A 21,070-nucleotide genomic window follows, 5' to 3' on the forward strand; every position below is an offset into this window, starting at 1 on the left:
TGGGGCCAGAGACAAGGGCTACTCGATACCGAGTTGGACATTTGAGGATGATACACGAAAGAAGAACGGGATGAATTGAATCTGTGGAAGTTACTGAAGACACAGGGAAGCAAGCAGTTCAACCCATTTGTTAGAGGGGCGGGATTCTCTCTCTCTTGCTCTCACGTGCGCTCTCTCACTTGTATGATCGTATTTGAACAACTCTCACGATGAGATGTCATGACAAAAATATACATATAGCACTGCGCCTGTCTACTAGTACAGCAACAGTACAGAACGTGGAGTAATACAGGGTGAAAGTGTGACAGTCATATAACAAAGTAATAAAAGTATAGCCTGGATAACTACTCCGCCTTGAAAAATTTCATTCCTTTGCAGAAAGGAATGACATTTTTTGAATGAAAGAGAGAGAGAGAGAGAGAGAGAGAGAGAGAGAGAGAGAGAGAGAGAGGGACAGGGAGAGTCTAAGACAGAGAGGCAGGAACTTAAACCACACCCCACACCTGAACAAAAGGGTTGAACTTGTTCTCTACAGTTCCACGGGATTATAACCAGAGTTAACTTTCATTAGTGTGGGTTTTATGTTTATTCTTCTCCAATAACGGACAGTGAGAGTTGTGGAAATATGATCACAATACGGCTACAACACGACACGTTTATTACTAATGGCTACAGGCCTGACGTGTTGTGAACTTTTTTCTTCGTCATCATTTAAAATAAGTAATAATACTTTATTGTTACCAAAAGCCGTCTTGATCACTTGACTAATGACTGTAGAAATAATGTGTACCGATTTGTGTGAAGTTGATTTGGAAAATATTTCTTTACAGTGGGAATGAGCGTGCAAAAAAATAAAACAAAATGTGTTTTGTATAAATCAACCTTGGTCACGCTATAACAGGCCAAACTCAAACATTCGGGGCACAGGTTATTCTCTCTCTCTCTCTCTCTGAACTGAAGACAAGGGAATGAGCTCAAGGGGGCAGGATTCTATCCTCAGCCAGTCTAGAATCCTGCCTATCCGGGTGCTTAGATCAGTGAACCACCGTCCTCTAGTCTAGACCAAAGGTCAAGTCACACAGGCTGTAGGAGAGGCAGGCTCAACACACAACCTTCTCGTTCTCAGTTGCACAACAGTTAAACGGATGAAGGACATACGTGTTTAGATTGGGCGGGAATATAGGTGAGTTATATTGACAGAAAATGTGTGTAAGCCAGGTAGTTTTGTTTTGTGTGCGTGTTTTTATAATTTAATATGAATAGTCTAGTCTGGTTTCTGTCTGGTGGCAATTTGTGTCGGGCTGCAGGGAGATAGGCTAATCATCTATGACTGAGTGGAATATACATATATATATATACATAAAACACTGTCAGACGATAATGAATGTGAACTGAACTACTGCTTCCCCATAGCCAATCTGAGAACCCAACAGGACAGTCTCGAGTCGACTAGACTACCTACTATACAGTAGCTGACTTGTTCTTTCGATCTGCACCCAGTGCAGTGGAATGAAGTCGCAGGGGAGAGTTGAACCTTTTTGTTAGAGGGGCGTGCCTATTCTAAAGGCCGCCTCCGTGGCTTGTCGAAAAGTTAAAAGAAATATGCTGCCTCCAGCCTCCTCCGCCACACGACGGTGTCGAGCGCCGAGCCGACGATGACACAAAATTGTCACCGGAATCTCACTACTACGCATTGCATGCGCTCCATCCTGAGCAGCCTCCAAGTTGTGAGCTTGTTCGCCTTGTTGTAGCCAGGTCTGCTATTTCACTGCACGTCGCACGACGGCGAAAATGTACCGGTAAATCAAGAATCACGCATATCGCATATGTAATATAATGTAACCCTCCAGTTTAAACGGTAACAGCCTGTTACCGTTTAAACCGTAGCCTACCTAGGCTGTTACTAACAGGTAGGCTACGGTCGCCCCAATTCCATCTCGCCCTATAGCTTTTTTCCAATAATTAAAGATCCCGGCTGTGCACAGACTTTAAAGAACACTCTGACCAGCTACTTTATCTGGGATTTTCTTTTTTTAATAAAAAGACAAAGAATGACAAAAGTAACTTACCGAAGAATGAAGACTAATAATAATTGAAGGTGTGTAGCTAATAATTCAACATCGCGGTTTTGATGTGTCCAAGTTGAAGCTGTAATAGCGTTAGGTCCCTACACACCGGGGCGCGATTTTCGGATTTTTAGCAGAGTTTCTCCATCGGTTTTCCGAAAAACACGTCCAGACCAGTGTCAGTGTGCAACAACCTTTAGAGGGGCTGCTAAAAAAAAAGTCGCCAAGTGTACTTGCAGAGAGAGAGTATTCCGTGGCCGAGCTGCGCAGTGACTGACTGCATCAGGGAAGAACAGGAGAATGTGTCAGCTCCATGCTCGAATAGATCCTCTTAGCAGCTTTCAGATCAGGCCTAGCTAGGAGGGGATACGGAAACGGTACGTGAATGTGCGGAAAAACTGACCGAAAGTAGGCGGTCTTTAGGCCGGATCAGCGCAATGAGCCGCACATAGAAACCAGGCGTTCCACAGACAGTCAGGTGGATGTTCAGGCGTTTTGTTTCAGGTGGAATTAAACTGTGTCCACCAGGACCTCCACCGTGACCGGGATACATACATAACATCACAGTGATCACACACTAGTAAGCTATAGTAGGCCTAGTAGTCCCGTGCACGCACGCACGCACGCACGATGCCATTGCGTCTGCCACTGCTATTAATTGTACAGTTGTACACGCACGCTTCGAATAATTCAATATAATTAGAAATCTCTTAAATGTGCATCCGATTCCAATTCAGCCGCCCGCGGACTATTCTATTTGAAATCACGGGCTTTTAAAAGAACACTCTCTGACCACCCAACTAGCTGGGAATTTAACGTCTTCTCCAATAGAAAAGAATCAATGACAACTTGGACAAAACACAAAAGTCACTTACCGACGATTAATATGTTGAATAAATGTGTGTAGTAGGCTAGTAGTTAATCGGAATCGACCGTACGCCGGTTTCCATTACTTTATCCCGTTAGCGTGCAGGCAGACCCAGCAGTAGTTGGCCTATTACAGTAGAGAAATGACATGAGTAACATTTATTACTGATAATAAATGTGGACTTACTGGACTGGAGACAGTGTCGCCTCTTTATAGTAGAGGCACTGCACCACCCACAAGTGGGCAGCACCGGAGTGAAAATGCTGCTGGCGGCGCTATTGGACCAAAATCCTACGTTTGTCACGCGGATCCCTTCGTGCATGACAATTAGCCATGTGCTTCTGTTTGGTTAGGGGTGGTTCCCTTCGTGCATGACAATTAGCCATGTGCTTCCGTTTGGTTGACGTCACGTGACATTTCTGCGTGACAGACCCCCCCCCACTGGTTTCTCAAACCCATTGCAAGGACCACCATAACTCTGAGACCCCTTTTCCACCAGTTCTTTTTGGTTTTTTGTCCATGAGCCAGAGCTCCAAAATTGGTGGGCAAACTATACCCTATATTCAATTGTTTATAGGATCAATACAAGTACATTAATACAATTAGGGAAGTTTCATGGTGATAACAATTTAATATAGGTATGGTTTTGCCGGTAACAAGAGGACTCGCCCCGTTTCTGTTTTCCTCCCAGAATTTTCCCCAATGTGAGGGGTGGGAGAGGCTGGACAGCAGACGGCTGGAATTTGAATTTCTCTAACTATAAACTTTCATGACAGCAGACAGCCTAAGTGCAAATATAATTTATGAAAATCTACTACATTGAAGTTTGTTCACAGAAGTTGTTGTAGGATATGTGGGGATTATCTGACGAGGTACCATTTGAGGGGGCAAAACCTTACATATACTAAATAATACTAAATTGTTTATAGGGTCAATATAAGTAAAATAATATAGCCTTTCTACAGGAGTATCTTTTTATATTTTTCCAAAAAGAATACAAACAGCCAATAGCATATTACAAAGTTATCCCCCTCACTGGTGACAATTCCAGGAGGAAAAACGGGCAAGCACCGGGTCGAGTCTTCCGGTATTCGTTTTGCCCACTCAATTCATAATTAACGTTTCAATTTTGGAGCTCTGGCTCATGGACTAAGAACCAAAAATAACTGAACCGGTTGGGAACCAACTGGTGGAAATGGGGCCTGAGAGTGTACAAATGGATGGAGCCTGCACAGGCAGCATAGGTCCAAAATACCAGACGAAATGAACGAAATGAAGCAGTCTTTTGTAGGCCTACCTGGTATGTGGTGTATGGTATGCAAGCTCCATCCGTCTCTTTAACCCAGCACCCACCTCTCTTGTGTACAGATGGAACCATTTGTGTAGCTATAGACCTGTAATGGTCTATATTAGTCCATTTATAAAGAGTGTGGTAAAATGTGATTGTCCACTAATTTGCAAGTCCAACACAAGCCAGCATGGAGATGACCTCTGCACTCAAATTCTTACATCAAGTGAACAAATTCACTCAAACTGTTGACAACTTTAGAGTCAAAGACCTAAACACACCTGTGTTGTACTACAGCTTCACTGACACAACTGTGAGAACGCCAATACTGACATTTGTTTCGTTATGTTCAAAGTTTGAGTATTTATAGGCCTGCATTATGTGCAAGGAACAATATTAAGAACACTAATAAACTGTCATAATATGGCAGCCTTTGTAAAGCACCTCAATAGTAGTCACAACAACTAGTGTGCAAAAATGTGTGTAGGCAGAGCACAAAAATGCTTATAGCAGCATATTGTCAGGCAGAAACCATGTATATTCATATTTTAACTTGCATGTTCTTTCAGAAAATGCCATAAATCATACAAGACTGTTACACAATAGTGAAAATAAGAGATCTGCAAGCTCACTACATGTCACTTTGTGTTTAAATGAATGCGTTTGAATTCTGTTATGCGCTTGAATGAATTTGGGACATACCGGTACAAGGTTTCCACCGGACAGCAACAATATACTGTAGCAGCCATAGTACAAGTTGCAAATCACTTTATAATGTGCAAGAAACAGGAGTCTAAAATAACATACACAGAAACAAATTTGATAACCAACCATTTATTCACCATTGGATGAGATTTAGCCTCGCAGACTCAAGACAGAAAATGTCGACCGATACGATTGTCCACAATCCCATGCTGTATTGATGTTGGCACCATAAGAGACAACGGGAGTTGATCAAACAGAATTGTACAGTCTCCAATTCTGTAAAGTTAATGCCGATTTAACAATTATTGTACTCTTGAGACCAAATGGACCCATAATGGTTTAATTTGTCTTCAGATGTCATTTCAGATGGGGGCGGCCAATTACATAATATATTTGTGGGTCCTTGACATGAAAATGTTTGAGAACCACTGACATAGAACGTTAGAAACATGAGGTTTTTCAGAAAACTGTCAGGATTCAGAAGACATTTGTAGAATCGAGCTCAGGTCTATATGGGTTAATAGGGCCTACGTGGTTAATTCATTAAGTGCACACTGCACAATGTGTAAAAAAGATGTAAACATGTTGCAGAATAAAGCAACCATGTGCCTAAAGGTGTAATCCCAGAGCTATCTGGTCGTAGGACAGTTGTGTGTCTACAAGAAAACATTTGTGGGTTTCAGATGAGCTGATCTGAACTGGACAGCGTGACAATGAATTGAACATTTTCTGTAAACATACAACTGGACAGCAGTGAGACAGCATTTGACAGCCCTCCTGGGAGTTGCACCCAAATCCCAACATATAGCTGGCATGTACTACCTACCAGGGCTTTGTTTGCTATGTCACTATACTTACCATCACTACTTGAATGTGACTAAATCAATTAAAATAGGCTATTATTAGGCTAGCATATGGTTGATCTAACAATAAGGCTATGTTAGCATGGATGGACACATAGCACACAACTTAGTACCCATTATAAAATCCCAGGTTGATCTAACAATCAGTCCCGTGTGATCACCAACACACCACAACTTGTCACATTAAAAACGTTTGAATTGACAAGTCAGACAATGGTATATTGATGCCACATATAGGCTCACTGTGTGAGCTGCGTTAGCATCACGCTAACGTCGTTAGCATGGCCACCCTTGGCTCAAAGAGGACCACATAAAAAGCAGGCAATGTAAACACACAAAGTTATTATTATAATTAGTTTATAACGTTACATGCACCGTACCTCTATGGACTGCTGTGCTCGGTCGAGTCGCTCCATTGCTGCCCTGCAGCATGCACTTGTATCGGGTGGAGATATATATATATATATATTACAACTCGTGTCCAAAACGTCTTAAAAAACACAACACCTAAAATCGAAATGTTATAGGGGCACATCGAGCAGAAACAGACCGTCGGAATTAGCTCACCGGACCTATAATGAATTAAAATTGCATTTAGTTCCCAGTCCTCCCACCGGTCTCTATGGGCGCCGCCATCTTGGTCGCCGGCATCCGAGAGGGGCGGGGATAGTCCAAAGGCTATACTCCTCCTCTCGAAGGAGGGGGGGCGAGACGTAGAAAGTCCAACGCATGCAAGTCAATGGGGGCTTCTACGTTTTCTACGTTTTCTACGTTCTACGTTTCATCTCACCACCGTAGAGCAGGCGTCTATCCCCCCCCTCTCTCTCTCTCTCTCTCTCTCTCTCTCTCTCTCTCCGTCCCTCCCTCCTCTCTATCTCTCTCTCTCTCTCTCTCTCTCTCTCTCTCTCTCTCTCTCTCTCTCTCTCTCTCTCTCTCTCTCTCTCTCTCTCTCTCTCTCGCGCGCGCGTTCAGCTATGCGCACCGGGAATGTGGTCAGTTTGTTGAGTGTGGTGGGCGGTGATGTCACAGAGTGCGTTTAGAGACAGAGGGGTCGATTTAGGACTTCTATGTTACTTACTTCTATATTACTAATCTAATTACAGTATTATGATCTGGGGGCGTGTAGTATGTCATATTGCAATTTTGGGCATGTTAAGAAGCGCTTTTGACACCCCGCGGAGTTCGCAAAACGGCCTTGAATTAGTCATGGGTGTGTTTAAGGCGTGTTTGAGACGTACCCAATCAACATGTCCGTACTATTCTCTTTACCAGTCAGCTGATGTCACATACGGAATGCGCACTTTGGGGGTCGTGGTATGACATTTCTTCAGGCTGGCACCATAGAAGACATGACATGCCTTTGTCACATTTGGGTTAATTATTCCTATTGCACTGCATGCTGTCACCTTTATGCCTCAAAAGAACAGACCCACCTTTCAGATCGGAATGGAATTGCGAGTAGATATAGCAGCATATTGGCAAATTGCCAATCCATGCGTAATTAATTAATTCGATAACGATAGAACCATGTACCATACAGCGAATGAAAGCAAGATTCATAAGGAATATGGAGATTTTTACATTTAATAAAACGGTTGAGAAATGAGAGAACCATGAGTGTTTATAGGCTAATATCAACGTTTTTTTATGAAAGACCAAACGGGCTGTGAACTTGAAGAGCTCAATCACCATCCCGACACGGAAGAAATATAGCCTAGTGCATGCATGTATATGCACTGCATTGCACTTGCACACACTAGCCTACACACGCTCTTTATTTGTTTCTATTGAAAAACACCAGTAAAATAACGTTTATTATATTTTATTTCATTCAAGTCACGACGAAGGAATGAGTTGAATGCGTGCTGCGTAATGCTGTGGCCCCGATGGTATGGTCTTCGCTGAGTTCGCTCGTAGCATTTTATTGAAGAAGACTTGAATCGGGTGTGATACAGCATATGAAAGCACATTTCCCACGGATTATGGAGATGTTTTTATTTATTTTTAAGGTTGAGAAATGAAAGAATTATGGCCGTTTCTAATCTCAACATTTTTTTTTAAAAGACGCAAAACCGCCATGTCTCATAGAAACAAGTAAATAGGTCTATAAAAATAAGCGCATATAACAGGGGTCTGTAACCTATTTTAAATGAAGTGCCATGTTTTTATTTTCTAAATAGTGAGTCTGCCATATCCAGATTAATTTGAATGACACCACATTAAAATAAAAAAACATATTTTGATTGTCCACAAATATAAAGTTCTTCCTTCTTTTTAAATATGTTCTTGCACATTGTTATAATGATCATTATATATCCCCCTGCAGTCAGAGTTCATAGTTTTAATGAATGAATGGGATGCATTGTGAGCTGGTATAGATCTGCTATTTTCAAAAGTAATCTTTTTATTTAATTTTTGGATTAGCTGTCCTTAGTTGGGCAAATGCATTCATCTGGGGATCCTTGACATGGGAATGTGCTGTGTGACGATCACTGGTTTAAACAACATTAGGAGAAAAGCCCAAATAACCACTTTAGAAACAAGAAAAGCAACCACACAAAGCAACTTTACAGAAAAATAAGCCGCTTATAATAAACAGACATGGCAACACTCTACCAGCCTTCCAGAGCCGCTCAAGTGTCAAATCAAACAGTGCTTTTTGCGTTTATGAGGTGGTCAGACCCACGTCTAATCGTTATGCGCTGAGTGTCTTTAGGTCAAGGGGCTTAATAGCAAATTGCGCAAAGCGAGAATAATTAACATATGGACACTCCCACAATGCTAAAATATTCAGGGACGCGGTATGCCAAATGTGTGTGCGTTCAACACGGGCCGAGTGCGTTCAACACGGGCCGATATGCCTTTCATAATACGAATGTGCGCAGAGCGAGGCCAATTTATGTATCACGACCTGGTAAACTGCACCTTCAAAATCGACCTGAGAGTGCCTTATTTACGAACGATCAGTTACAACACACCATTCACACTGAGCAACCCTACCCTCAGGGTAGATGAATGAAGCAAGCGCAACAAAATGATCTTCCCTATATAGGCTTAATTATAATTAGTTGCAACTGGTTCCACAGGTGAAGCAATTGTGTGTGTGTGTGTGTGTGTGTGTGTGTGTGTGTGTGTGTGTGTGTGTGTGTGTGTGTGTGACTGGACTTTTTTCCCCCTTTTTTCTATTAAAAGAACGACACCGTTCACCAACAAAACAACGATAGTTTATTTAGGAGATTAATTACTTGCGCAAGCAGAGCGCGCAAGTAATATTTTCGCCCGGTCTCCTTCGTCGTGACAGCTGTTCCGCCATTCGAGGCTTACGCAGAAAAACATCAAATCTGTGCCTGTGTTGCTGGACCAATGATGACGAAATGACCATATTTCTTACGTCATCATTTAGAGCTAGTCATACGTATACTATATACATAATCAGTAAAAAATAAAATAGCAAATTGTGCCTGATCTGCTGGGACCAGAGTACGTGGTGTGTATGTGTATGACTAGCTCTAAATGATGACGTAAGAAATATGGTCATTTCGTCATCATTGGTCCAGCAACACAGGCACAGATTTGATGTTTTTCTGCGTAAGCCTCAAATGACGGAACAGCTGTCACGGTTTTTGGCGCAAAGTAACCACAGTATACCGCTAATCAACTTACAACTACACACTTTATACAGTATAGAGTATAGAGTATATATGTATACATATATAGTATATGCCTATATACTATATATATACTATATATATTTCTTACGTCATCATTTAGAGCTAGTCATACGTATACTATATACATAATCAGTAAAAAATTAAATAGCAAATTGTGCCTGATCTGCTGGGACCAGAGTACGTGGTGTGTATGTGTATGACTAGCTCTTAATAATGACGTAAGAAATATGGTCATTTGTGGTCATTTGGTCCAGCAACACAGGCACAGATTTGATGTTTTTCTGCGTAAGCCTCAAATGGCGGAACAGCTGTCACGGTTTTTGGCGCAAAGTAACCACAGTATACCGCTAATCAACTTACAACTACACACTTTATACAGTATAGAGTATAGAGTATATATGTATACATATATAGTATATGCCTATATACTATATATATACTATATATATTTCTTACGTCATCATTTAGAGCTAGTCATACGTATACTATATACATAATCAGTAAAAAATAAAATAGCTAATTGTGCCTGATCTGCTGGGACCAGAGTACGTGGTGTGTATGTGTATGACTAGAAAAACTAAAAAGGGATCCAGAATATATCTACAACGATAAAACAGTATTTCTTATATAGATAGAAACTTGAATCATACTTAATAATACTAGATGTTTATATGTATAAAGTAGGTAGCAAATAGTTACATCTAAACATTAATCATTTCAAACGTTCCTTCACAGAGATACTGAGATTTGACAGTTTACAGCGGTCGAAAGGACTTGCGCGCTCTGCTTGCGCACTAGTTGGCCATTTATGGCCTACTAGTGTGCAACAAGCAAGTATGCACTCGACAGAGTGCAGTTCTAGTTAATTATTATTATCATATTGGCATAATAAACGTACGTTTACATTGCCAAAGCAAAAGTGGAATAAAAACAACTTATGAAACAATAACATAAAGGTGTAAACAGAGCTGTTACATTAACACTTGAGTCCCTTTGACACGGGACTTAAAACAATTACAGTTTTCCATTGTGTCAGCAAAAATAAACACCCAGCAAAAGCAAAGCTGTGGTGAATTGTCATTTCATAGCCACCCACACACTTTGGTTCTCAACACAAGGAGTACGTGTAGGGCTTATACCCCCTGTTCCCTGGAGGGGAAGTAAATGAAGGCAGGATTATTGGTAACAAGGGGGGGGGGGGGGTGTGTGTGTGTGTGTGTGTGTGTGTGTGTGTGTGTGTGTGTGTGTGTGTGTGTGTGTGTGTGTGTGTGTGTGTGTGTGTGTGTGTGTGTGTGTGTGTGTGTGTGTGTGGGGCAGGGTTTCCACCCGTTCCGTAAAATACGGATTCGTCCTTTATTTGAGCATTAAATGATGCGTCCCGTATTGAATCAATACGGAACGCGGTTTGTTCCGTATTTTCCTAAATGCCCCCTGCGCGATCTGTCACACAACGTCATCACTGAATTTAACAATAATGAACAAAATATAACAGGAAATATTAAAGACAGCACAATTGTTCTGGCGCGGGGGTCACGCAGGACCTCCCACGAGAATGTCTGGAATGTTATCCTTTTATGGCCTTTGAAGTTTGAGGGCACAAAGGCCATATTGCCAGGGCAGGAAGGACATCACATAAAACAGTGATTTCAAGTCCACGGAAATAATGTATGTATTTATTTAATGATAATTATAAATGTTTCAATACATCAATCAACTATCATTGAAATAAGTGAATAAATAAGCTGTTTATTTTATAAAATAAGTAAAAAGTTCATACACACTCAGCCATGGACCAAGCAGAGCCACTGTACTGGACTCATTTGAAGATGGGGATGTTGACAATGCTATATTGACAGTATTGGCCGTAAAATTAGACACACATTCTACTATGTTGCAGTAGTTATTATTACATTTTTTAAAGCTTCTCTGCCTTTTTAATTGATAGCGAACAGGAGAGATAAACAATGTTGCTGATCAAAATGTTTGCTGAAGTCTGTCGAGTTCATTCCCCATTATACCTTTCTTGTAAACTAAGAAATATGTTGCCATGGTGTTGATATAATTATGTTAGTTACAGTGAGTTTTATAGCAGATAAATTGTAATTCAGATGTGGGTTAATTCATTCCATATGGCCAATATTTCACCATGTGATGTCCAGCAGAGGTATGTCTTTGCAGTAGGCCTATACAGTTTGCAATTTAGGCATTTGTGGTATCCATGATTATGTACATTTATACTTTGTTTCTTTCTTTCAGACCATACTGTCAAAGGTCTTATACAGTCTCACACTGTCTTGTCAAGAGCAGGTCAATTCAAGTCTATATAATATATCAAGGTTGTGGTCGTGATCCATATTGTATTTGTTTTGACCAACATTCAGGGGCGAGTGCCAATTCTTCCCAGCATAATTATACAGTCCTTTCAGTAACCCTCAGCTACACAGAGGTTACGTTTAGTAATAAGGTTAGGTTTAGGCATAGTTTTACTGAGGTTACGTTTAGGAATAAGGTTAGGTTTAGGCATAGTTGTACTGAGGACTGAGGTTACGTTTAGGAATACCTGGTTTCGACCGTTCTTGTTATTTCTCTTCATGATTCAATAACACTCAGTCAGTAGGCTACTCTATGGGTAGGACTAAGTAGCAGTATCTCCACCATGCGTGTTGCCAATTAGAAGAGACAGCACAAAACATTACCAGCCTTTTGCCTCCTGTTTGGGCATCCCAAGTTGTTGAAACCCAATGACAACCATTATGTGGGTAATATTTCCAGGCCAGAGGTTCCCAACCACTGGTACTAGTACCACTGGTGGTACTTGAGCCCCTCTCTGGTGGTACTCAGACCCCCTTTCCACCGGTTGGTTCCCAATGGGAACCGGTTCAGTTCTTTGTGGTTCCTAGTCCATGAGCCAAAGCTCCAAAATTGGTGGGAAAAACAAGACGTATATTAAATTGTTTATAGGATCAATACCAGTAAATGAATACATGATAACCCTTCCACAGTAGTAGCTTTTGCATATTTTCTATTATTTTGCATATTTTCCTACATAATGCCTCATTTGCATATTTAAAAATGTTAAATTTGCAATATAATAAATCATTGTCTTCGTGTAAGTAATCAAATGGGGAAGTGTCATGGTGATAACAATCGAATTTAGGTATGGTTTTGCACACTCAATTCGTAATTAATGTTCCAATTTTGGAGCTCTGGCTCCTGGACTAAGAACCAAAAATAACTGAACCGGTTCCCACTGGGAACCAACCGGTGGAAAAGGGGTCTCAGAGGAGTCGCCCGAAAAAGGAGAAAAAGACAAAAGTGAAATGAAATTACTACAGTTCTTCTGACTGGTTGAAATATGCTCTCCAGCCGTGCTGAAATGGGCATGACAGCACACCTATAGCGTTAATAGAAGATTTGAGAACGGATTAATCACATTGGAAATATCATCCGTTGTGCTGATTAGAGATTAGACAGAGTTTTGTCAGAGCAGCAGCATTATTGGCTTATAGGAATGGAACAAAAAGTACAGGTATACGCTCCTGTATCTTAACATCAGTTATTATGTTGGTAGGCCTACTTGGAGAGCCAAATATGTTCTGAGGTGGTGCTTCAGTATAAAAAGGTTGGGGAACCACTGCTCTAGGCTGCCAGATATAAAAACAGCTGTGAGAATGAAGGTGTAGGAGTGGTTTGGCATGTAATGAACTTCCTTCCTTCCTTCCTTCCTTCCTCTAGGACACTTGGTAACCAAACAGTATGTGTTTTGTGGGTCCAGACTCGAGTAAAAATCCCATCAACAATATTTTTTACATAAAATAAATGCAACATTATAATTTTAACAACACACAGTAAACAACCAGTCCTGTATGTTTGACATTCTCTCAACTTTGAAATTATATTGAAATAAATGTTAAGGATAGCTTAGTTTGACAATCTGAATCAAGTCCGTCCAAGGCACAACACATACTGATATATTATGGAACTAAGCATTTTCTTTTGGCATTGTTTTCAGATATGAAGATGGCGTGGCATTCCTTAAGGCTTCTTCTAATATCCGTTCTGCTCTGCCACACTGGAGGTAAAATTACACTGCAATTAAACCTACAGTATTTCTTCTTTTCTTTTATTTAGAAGTGGTGTAAAATTTACATTGAAAAGGACAACAAATATGGAAACATGACAATCATAGACATAGATATACACATTAAGCAAAACCAAGAAGTTCCTATAACATAAATGCATGAAAGATCCTGAATAGTGAATATTGTAAACACGCCATAGTAAATGGGAAATGACTGTAACAAACTATCAGATGTTTTTATTTTATTTTATTGTACTTCAAAATTTGGATATGAGATATAATTTCAGCTAATCATACTCATACATTAGGTTTTATAATATTCTATTCTCATAAACAACCGTTTTGGTAACACTTGCGATGCATTCCATGTATATAATGAGTTATGAACATACTGTAATACTATAATGCATTATAATTTGATTATAACATTGTATAATTATATAGTTAATAATGAATACTCATAATGATTGATAAAAAATAATCATAGGTCAAGCGTAAATAAATGCATTGTAATCGGCTTTATACCACTGTATATAATTACAGTTCTAAGCACCGATATGAGGATTATTAGGCTATAATAATATTATAATGCATTATAATCACTGTAATAATGCAATGTATAGTGTGTGTCCTTATAAGAGGTAATGCACCAAATGACGACTTATAGGCTATAATCTGCATATGAGTGATTACAATTGTATGCATTGTAGCCTATGTGCTTATGAGTCATATGGGTTTGCATTGTATGTGTTTATTGCTCAGCAAGTGTGAAAAATGAAGCCAAACAGTATGTTTGGGTGTCCATAATAATTAATCACTTTGATCATGTCTTCAATATAGTGGAGCAGATTAAGTCAATATATCATAAGAATCGTTCAGTTGATGGTACAAGCACCAAAATTGGCACACAAGTGCTTCGGAACCTACTCCCTCAGAAAAGTACGTTGTCCACTTGAAAAAACAAAATGGACACAATTTTTCAAGATGGCCATTCGAGGTGGTTTTAAACAGTGTTTGAGCTATATTGGGCTCTAAAATCCTATTTTGATGGCCTTTACTTCAAAATATATGTTTTTGAGTAACCAATTCTGAATGTAGAAAAGAAAAAAATATTGAATATTATTGATACAATGGGAATTAAACTGTCTGCCTGCCTGCCTGCCTGCTAAGGAATGTGAGTCAGACATCCTGATCAGATAATCATTGATCACACAGAGTTATGGATGAATCATTGATTTACTACAAATAACTGTTGTAGTGGTGTACTCACTGTAGATTGTTGTATACTTTAGTGTCCTAATGCTAGCTATCCCCTGTATATATCACAGCTAGAAGTTTAGTTAGTTGTAGCATTGTAGTTAGATAGCCACACCTGAATTGACAGGATGTGTCAGCGTGGGAGAGCTGAGACAAGGGTAACAGGGATTCAGTTACCTGGATGGTGTACAGATTGCACAGGACTTGCACTAGATGAATGGTCAGGCTAGGTGTAGGGCACCAGATGCTTGAACCTAGATGCATCCCATATTTCAATGTGCTTTGATGTTTTGTACGGTTGGGTGGTAAAAGGATATAGCCCTCTGCCTTTAACTGTATAACACAAGATGTTCCGCTACTAAAACTGATTGGAGGAAGTGTTTCCTCTGTCAAACAGATACAAAAGAGGAGTTGAAGTATCCCCATATTCCAGGCAATAAACCTGTTGCCATCATGTTAGACTCATCCAGATTGGATGATGGAGGCGGCAGTGAGGATACATTGAGGCAAAACAGTACTAAGTATCACCAAAGTTGTCAGCCAAATGTTTAGTAACTGAAACTCCAGCGTGCCACTAAGAGAGCAGCTGAAATTCAGAATGATCCGGGTGAAGGACACGCACAAATTCGAAGTGTGCAGTGGATGTGATTTCCCCCCCATCGAAACCCTGTATGACGATCGTTGTGTAGGTAAAGCTCGTGGAATTATGAGGGACCCAAGCCATCCCAACCGCAGACTGTTTGAGATGCTGCCACGTGGAAAACGTTTTCGCAGTCTCAAAGCCACTGGAAATAGAGTGCAAATAAGCTTCTTCCCCCAAACAATCAGATACATGAACGAACTGATAAGAACCAGGGCGAAAGATTACCTAACTTTGCTACTACAGGGAAAACATGCACATGTATATGTTACTATTTTTCTAGCACTCTTTATTCTATGTTGTTTGAATGTTAGGCCTATGCTATCTATGCCGCTGCATTGTCTGCAAGGAAGCCAAACAAAAATAAGTTTTACTCTGATGTACCTGTACACAGGATGTAACAACCTTGAACCTTGATCTAGGTTCAAGCATCTGGTGCCCTACACCTAGCCCAACCATTCATCCAATGCGATTTAAGTCCTGTGCGATCTGTACACCATCCAGGTAACTGAAACGGCCGTTACCCTTGTCTCAGCTCTCCTACGCTGGCACATCTTGTCAATTCAGGTGCTGCTATCTAACTAAACTTCTAGTGGAGATATATACAGGGGCTTATTAGCATTTAGGACACTAAAGTATACAACAATCTACAGTGAGTACACTACAACAGTTAGTGAACCACAACTACAGCTACGCTACAAGGCCACACTGAGCAGAGTCTCACAGCAGTGATGTTACCAGTGTGTCCTGGTTGTGCTTTGAAATCACTCTTATACAAAATTACAAACCAATAGAGCTTGATCACAGCATTTCAATGCATGATCAATGAATGATGTTGCCCTTCAACAATATCTAAGACAGCTTCCAAAAAACTAATTTTGAATCACGTAATAGCTGCATCTTGCAGTGAACGATCGTTTCAGTAATCTGCTCCACTATAGTGAACATGCATGATTTGGGCTTAACGAAGATATCACAGTTTAATCAATCCTCATCCCCCAAATTGAATCATCTAATCATAGCCCTATAAATATTATACGGCTTGATAGCGCAAGTTTAAATTCAACAGATCTTGCGACAGCCTTCTGGAATACAGCCCTGACATGTGTCTATAAGCTTAATGATAGTTTGGAACCTAATGGACCCTCATGGGTCTGTAAATCTGACAGTGTACAAATGGACCCGTTAGGTTCCATTTGGTTCTGTTTGTACACTCTCAGAGTTCAATTAACATTTATTTGACAATATAAATTGGGGTCTCAGAGATAGAAATGCCATTAAATGGTGTAGACTAATATGCAAGTCAAACTGGGGGTCCTTGAAATTATACGGGTTTCGTCTCTTATGGGGGTCCCTGGCATATATTTTCAAATGGGGGTCCGCAGGCTAATTAGTGTCAATTTGGGGGTCCTTGACATGAAAAGGTTTGGGAACCACATGGTCTAAATAAATACCTAATAATTATGGAAGACTGTACAACTTCTTATCGCTGCATGGCTGCAGGCAGAAAACGATCTCCTATTGCGCTCCAGTTCAATAAAATCCTATATCTCTCCCCCCTCCCATCTTCTGTCCAGGCCTATGGAAGGTGTCTCTGAGGTCAGTCCTATGAACGGAGTGTCAACAACCCAGGTCTGAAGGTGTAACGTTGATGGAACATCTATTACTCCACATGCTGCCCTTCCTTCTCTGTCTCTCTCTGCTCCGACAACGCTTCTAAATGACTGCTCCCTCTCACTTCTATCCAAAACACTCTCAGTTACCGCTAAAGCTCAGAGCTATCTGTTGATTGATTGATTGAAGTATTTATTAACAGTTTGCAGAATGGCTACATTTCACATGAAAGCACAACTCAATACAAAAACTGTTACTGTGGACGACACAGTGATTGCACTTGTTTACAACAGGCAACAGGGTCCACCATTTTCAATTCATCAGAACAATTTAGAGACGTAGTTATAAAAAACAGGAAATCATGTAAGGAGGTAAAAAGGGAAAAGAAACATAATATACAGTAAGGGGGAAAGGGGGTGATTTTACGGGGCTCAGTTATACGAATTGTAGGTGTTGCCCCACAACGTTGCGGTTCAAAACCATAATTCCACCATGTTAAAGAATAATGTGTTTATTTATTTGGCAGCCGGTGCTCAGGGGTAGAGTGGCTGGGAACCGTGAGGATAGAAGGTTCCCAGTTCGAACCCGCGGGCTCCCCCAGAGTTAGTGTCCACTCCAAGTGTCCTTGAGCAAAATGCTGAACCCCTAATTGCTCCCTCCTGTGCAGGTTGATGCCTCACCGTGCCTTGGAGGCTTGCGTGGAATGTGTGGGTGAATCATGCACAATCTATGTAAAGCGCTTTGGATAAAAGAAATTAAAAAATATTTTTTGATGAAAACTTTGTACTCAATGCTGGCATTGTAAACCGTCAACTAAGTAGGCTACTATGACAAATATGTCACATATATGTCGATATGTCACACAAGTCACATTTCATTGAAGCTGTGATTTAAAAAACGATTAGCTTGGCTAACATATGCAACTCACACAATGTAGATTAACTGAAAATGGACGACCCTGATGTAAATACCGGTTGGTCTTAGTGCTTTTAGCAGTTTTTGTATTGACCTGTAGCCTACTTTCCATTCTACATAGAGAGCTGTTGTGCGGCTCTCAACTCACTTTATGCCCAACTGCTCCCTCATGTGGTCACTTGGAGCGGCACACTGCTGGGTCAATACAAATAAGTAATGTCACTGCAGGGATTATTGAAATGTACTTTACTGTACTATACTGTCTGTACTGTACTGTTGTGTTCAGATATATGCACTGCGGTTAAGATGAGTTGAGGGCAGGAACTGGAAGACTTGTTCTGGAAACTGAATGTAAGAAGTCCTAGAAGCTCCCTTTAATTAAAGGACAACTTTAGTTTTTTTCAACCAAGGTTCATGTTTTAGGTTGTTATTAGAGAAAGTAAAAGATGAGTGTTAATTTTTCTTCATTTGCTGCTTTCTTTCGTTTTAGCTGTTTTTGACAGGGGGCGGGATCATTCGAACATGGGGCTAAATATGTATTTCTTTACAAATATTATGTTGATATTTTTTTTATTTTTTTTATTTATTTTTTTATTTAGAGATCTCGTGATCTTTTGTGGCCAGATGTAATTTATTGGGGTCTAGTAGGACTACAGTAAATAATAAAAATTAAATAACTATAAAATCTAGTAAAAAAAATACATATTTAGACCCATGCTCGAATGCCCCTGCCCCTCTGTCAAAAACCGCTAAAATCCTTAAAACGAAAGAAAGCCGCAAATGAAGAAAAATTAACACTCATATTTTACTTTCTCTAAACATGAACCTTGGTTGAAAATAACTAAAGTTGTCCTTTAAACGTAAGTATCAAAAGCATCTGGTGTTTTTGGGGGGGTCCACATTTTAAATATATTAATATATTTTGGAATATCTAATTTCATTTTGTAACAGGTTACTTTGTTTTGTTGTGTTATTATAGGTATATAGACAAATCCACAGAGCGCTCCCCTGGCACAATCATAACTCCAGTGTCAAGGGGTGCCCGCTGGCCTAGCGGTCCAGGCGCATACCACATATATAGGCACATGCCTGACAGCATGTCGCGGGTTCGAGTCCCGATCCCGACAACCTTTTCTGCATGCGTGTCATTCCGTCTCCATCTCCCTGTCTCTATCTTCTATCAATAAAGGCAGAAAAGCCCCAAAAAGATCTAAAAATAATAAATAACGGCAATAATGAGAGCGTATAACTACAGGGCAGCACTGTGGATTTGTCTATATTAGGCAATATAGGCAAATGTGGGTTTCCTTGCACTTGTATTAATTATGTTACATAAATAAAACACAATAATTAAACAATTGGTTGAGTTGTGAGAGTCAACTTTGTTTTTTTGTGGCCATAGAGCCACAAACTATTCTATTACTTTGTAGGCTACTTTGTTACTTTGCATTGTTGCATTGTACTGTATTTCTGCGTTGTAATGTTAACATGCAGTCACTGTAGCAAGCAAAACAATGATAAAGCATGTGTTATCGATCGTCCAAATGGAACCAAACGGACCCGAGTTACAGGGGTCCTTGAAAATAAAACTTTTGAGAACCACTAGTATTAGTGGACTCCTATTGTGCCTATAGTGTCATAAATAATTCTGGAGAAAACCTGGGTAGGTGTTATGATCAAAATAAGAACCATTAACCATTATAATGGTTTGTAAAACAGAAAATAAAATAATTGCCATGGACAAGACCAATTAAGTCTGTTGCCACGGACACATTTGTCCACATTGGTCCGTGTAAGGACATGTTGGTGACCCCTGATTGGGATAGCATACAAAATCCAGGCCCAGGCACTCAGGGTAGGTCTGATAAGTAAAATGCCTTTATGTCTGGGCTAGAAACATTAAAATACACCAACGCGTCAGCTTGCTTGTGCCTTTCTTCAGGAGGTAGTGAATGTAAAGCAGTCTTCATTTCTGGCCACCTGGGGGCATCATACAATAAAACAAAAACAAAACAATGGCCTACCCAAGAACATATTAGGGTGGTGTATAAAACAAAAGTAAACATTAGAAAACATACATCATGAACGCTAAAATGATCAACATTGGCCAACCATATCTTAAAATATGTTTAAGTTATAGAAACCAACCCAGTTCAATACTTTCTTTAGAGAGAAAGAGCAACCGCAAGTCAACTCTTGATAGATACTATAGGTCAACTCAACATGGGAGTGGGAGGAGATCCGACAGTATAGGATCTTATCCCACTCCCATGTTGAGCTTCGTGTCAAGCAAACTCACAAATTAGACTATAGTGAATTCATAATGAACTCTTTAGTTTATGTATACTCTTGGGTAAATTGTTTCTTCGGTGTGGTGCTGAGCTGAGAGCTAGCAGATCTGAAACATCCACACAGGAAGTGTCAGCCACAGAAAGTAAACAGGAAGGTACACAGAAACAGTCCAGAATTTGGTATCACCTAACGTGGCAAAATCTCATTTGTACTTAAGTGGTTGTGTCTTATCGTGTGTGTGCGACTGTGCGTGTGTGTGTGTGTGTGTGTGTGTGTGTGTGTGTGTGTGTGTGTGTGTGTGTGTGTGTGTGTGTGTGTGTGCGCGCGCGCGTGAGCGCTTCGGACAACCTTAAATGACCACTTCACCACTTTTCAACCTATCTTCATATAATTGGTCCTCACTAATGTTCATGATAAAATGCCACAAGTTTTTTCTACTCTGTCTGTGTCTCATGGGAGGGCTGTGGGCAGTTCAGAAACCACCAGACAGTGAACATAATCGATGGGGAATCCACGCTACATATATATATATATATATATATATATATATATAAAATAAAAAAAAATCTGCCTAACGATGATGTCACTGGTGGACGGGTTTCTGAACTGCCCACAGCCCTCCTATGAGACAAAGACTGAGTGGGGGAAACATTTGGTATTGTATCATGAACATTAGTGAGGACCACTTATATGAAGATAGGTTAAAAAGTGGTGAAGTGGTCCTTTAAGCAGTATACTTAAGCAGTACTTTGTCTCAAAGTACACTGGAAGATACAGTGGAATCAGTACTGCTGTATTGTATGGTTCCGA

General features: G+C 40.2%; 1 protein-coding gene and 1 long non-coding RNA gene across 2 annotated transcripts in view; one reads left to right on the forward strand and one right to left on the reverse strand.

Moving 5' to 3' along the window:
- LOC310860670 (uncharacterized protein) overlaps positions 1 to 21,070 on the reverse strand; it is a 53,243-nt gene that overhangs the window by 7,595 nt on the left and 24,578 nt on the right. The window lies entirely within an intron of this gene.
- LOC310860671 lies at positions 1,087 to 19,329 on the forward strand. The gene is made up of 3 exons (XR_014569410.1): positions 1,087 to 1,183; positions 13,474 to 13,539; positions 17,017 to 19,329. It is a non-coding gene; the product is annotated as an uncharacterized lncRNA (long non-coding RNA).

Source organism: Protomyctophum parallelum (assembly GCF_964188405.1).
Source record: "Protomyctophum parallelum genome assembly, chromosome: 6".
In the NCBI taxonomy this organism is placed as follows: Eukaryota; Metazoa; Chordata; class Actinopteri; order Myctophiformes; family Myctophidae; genus Protomyctophum; species Protomyctophum parallelum.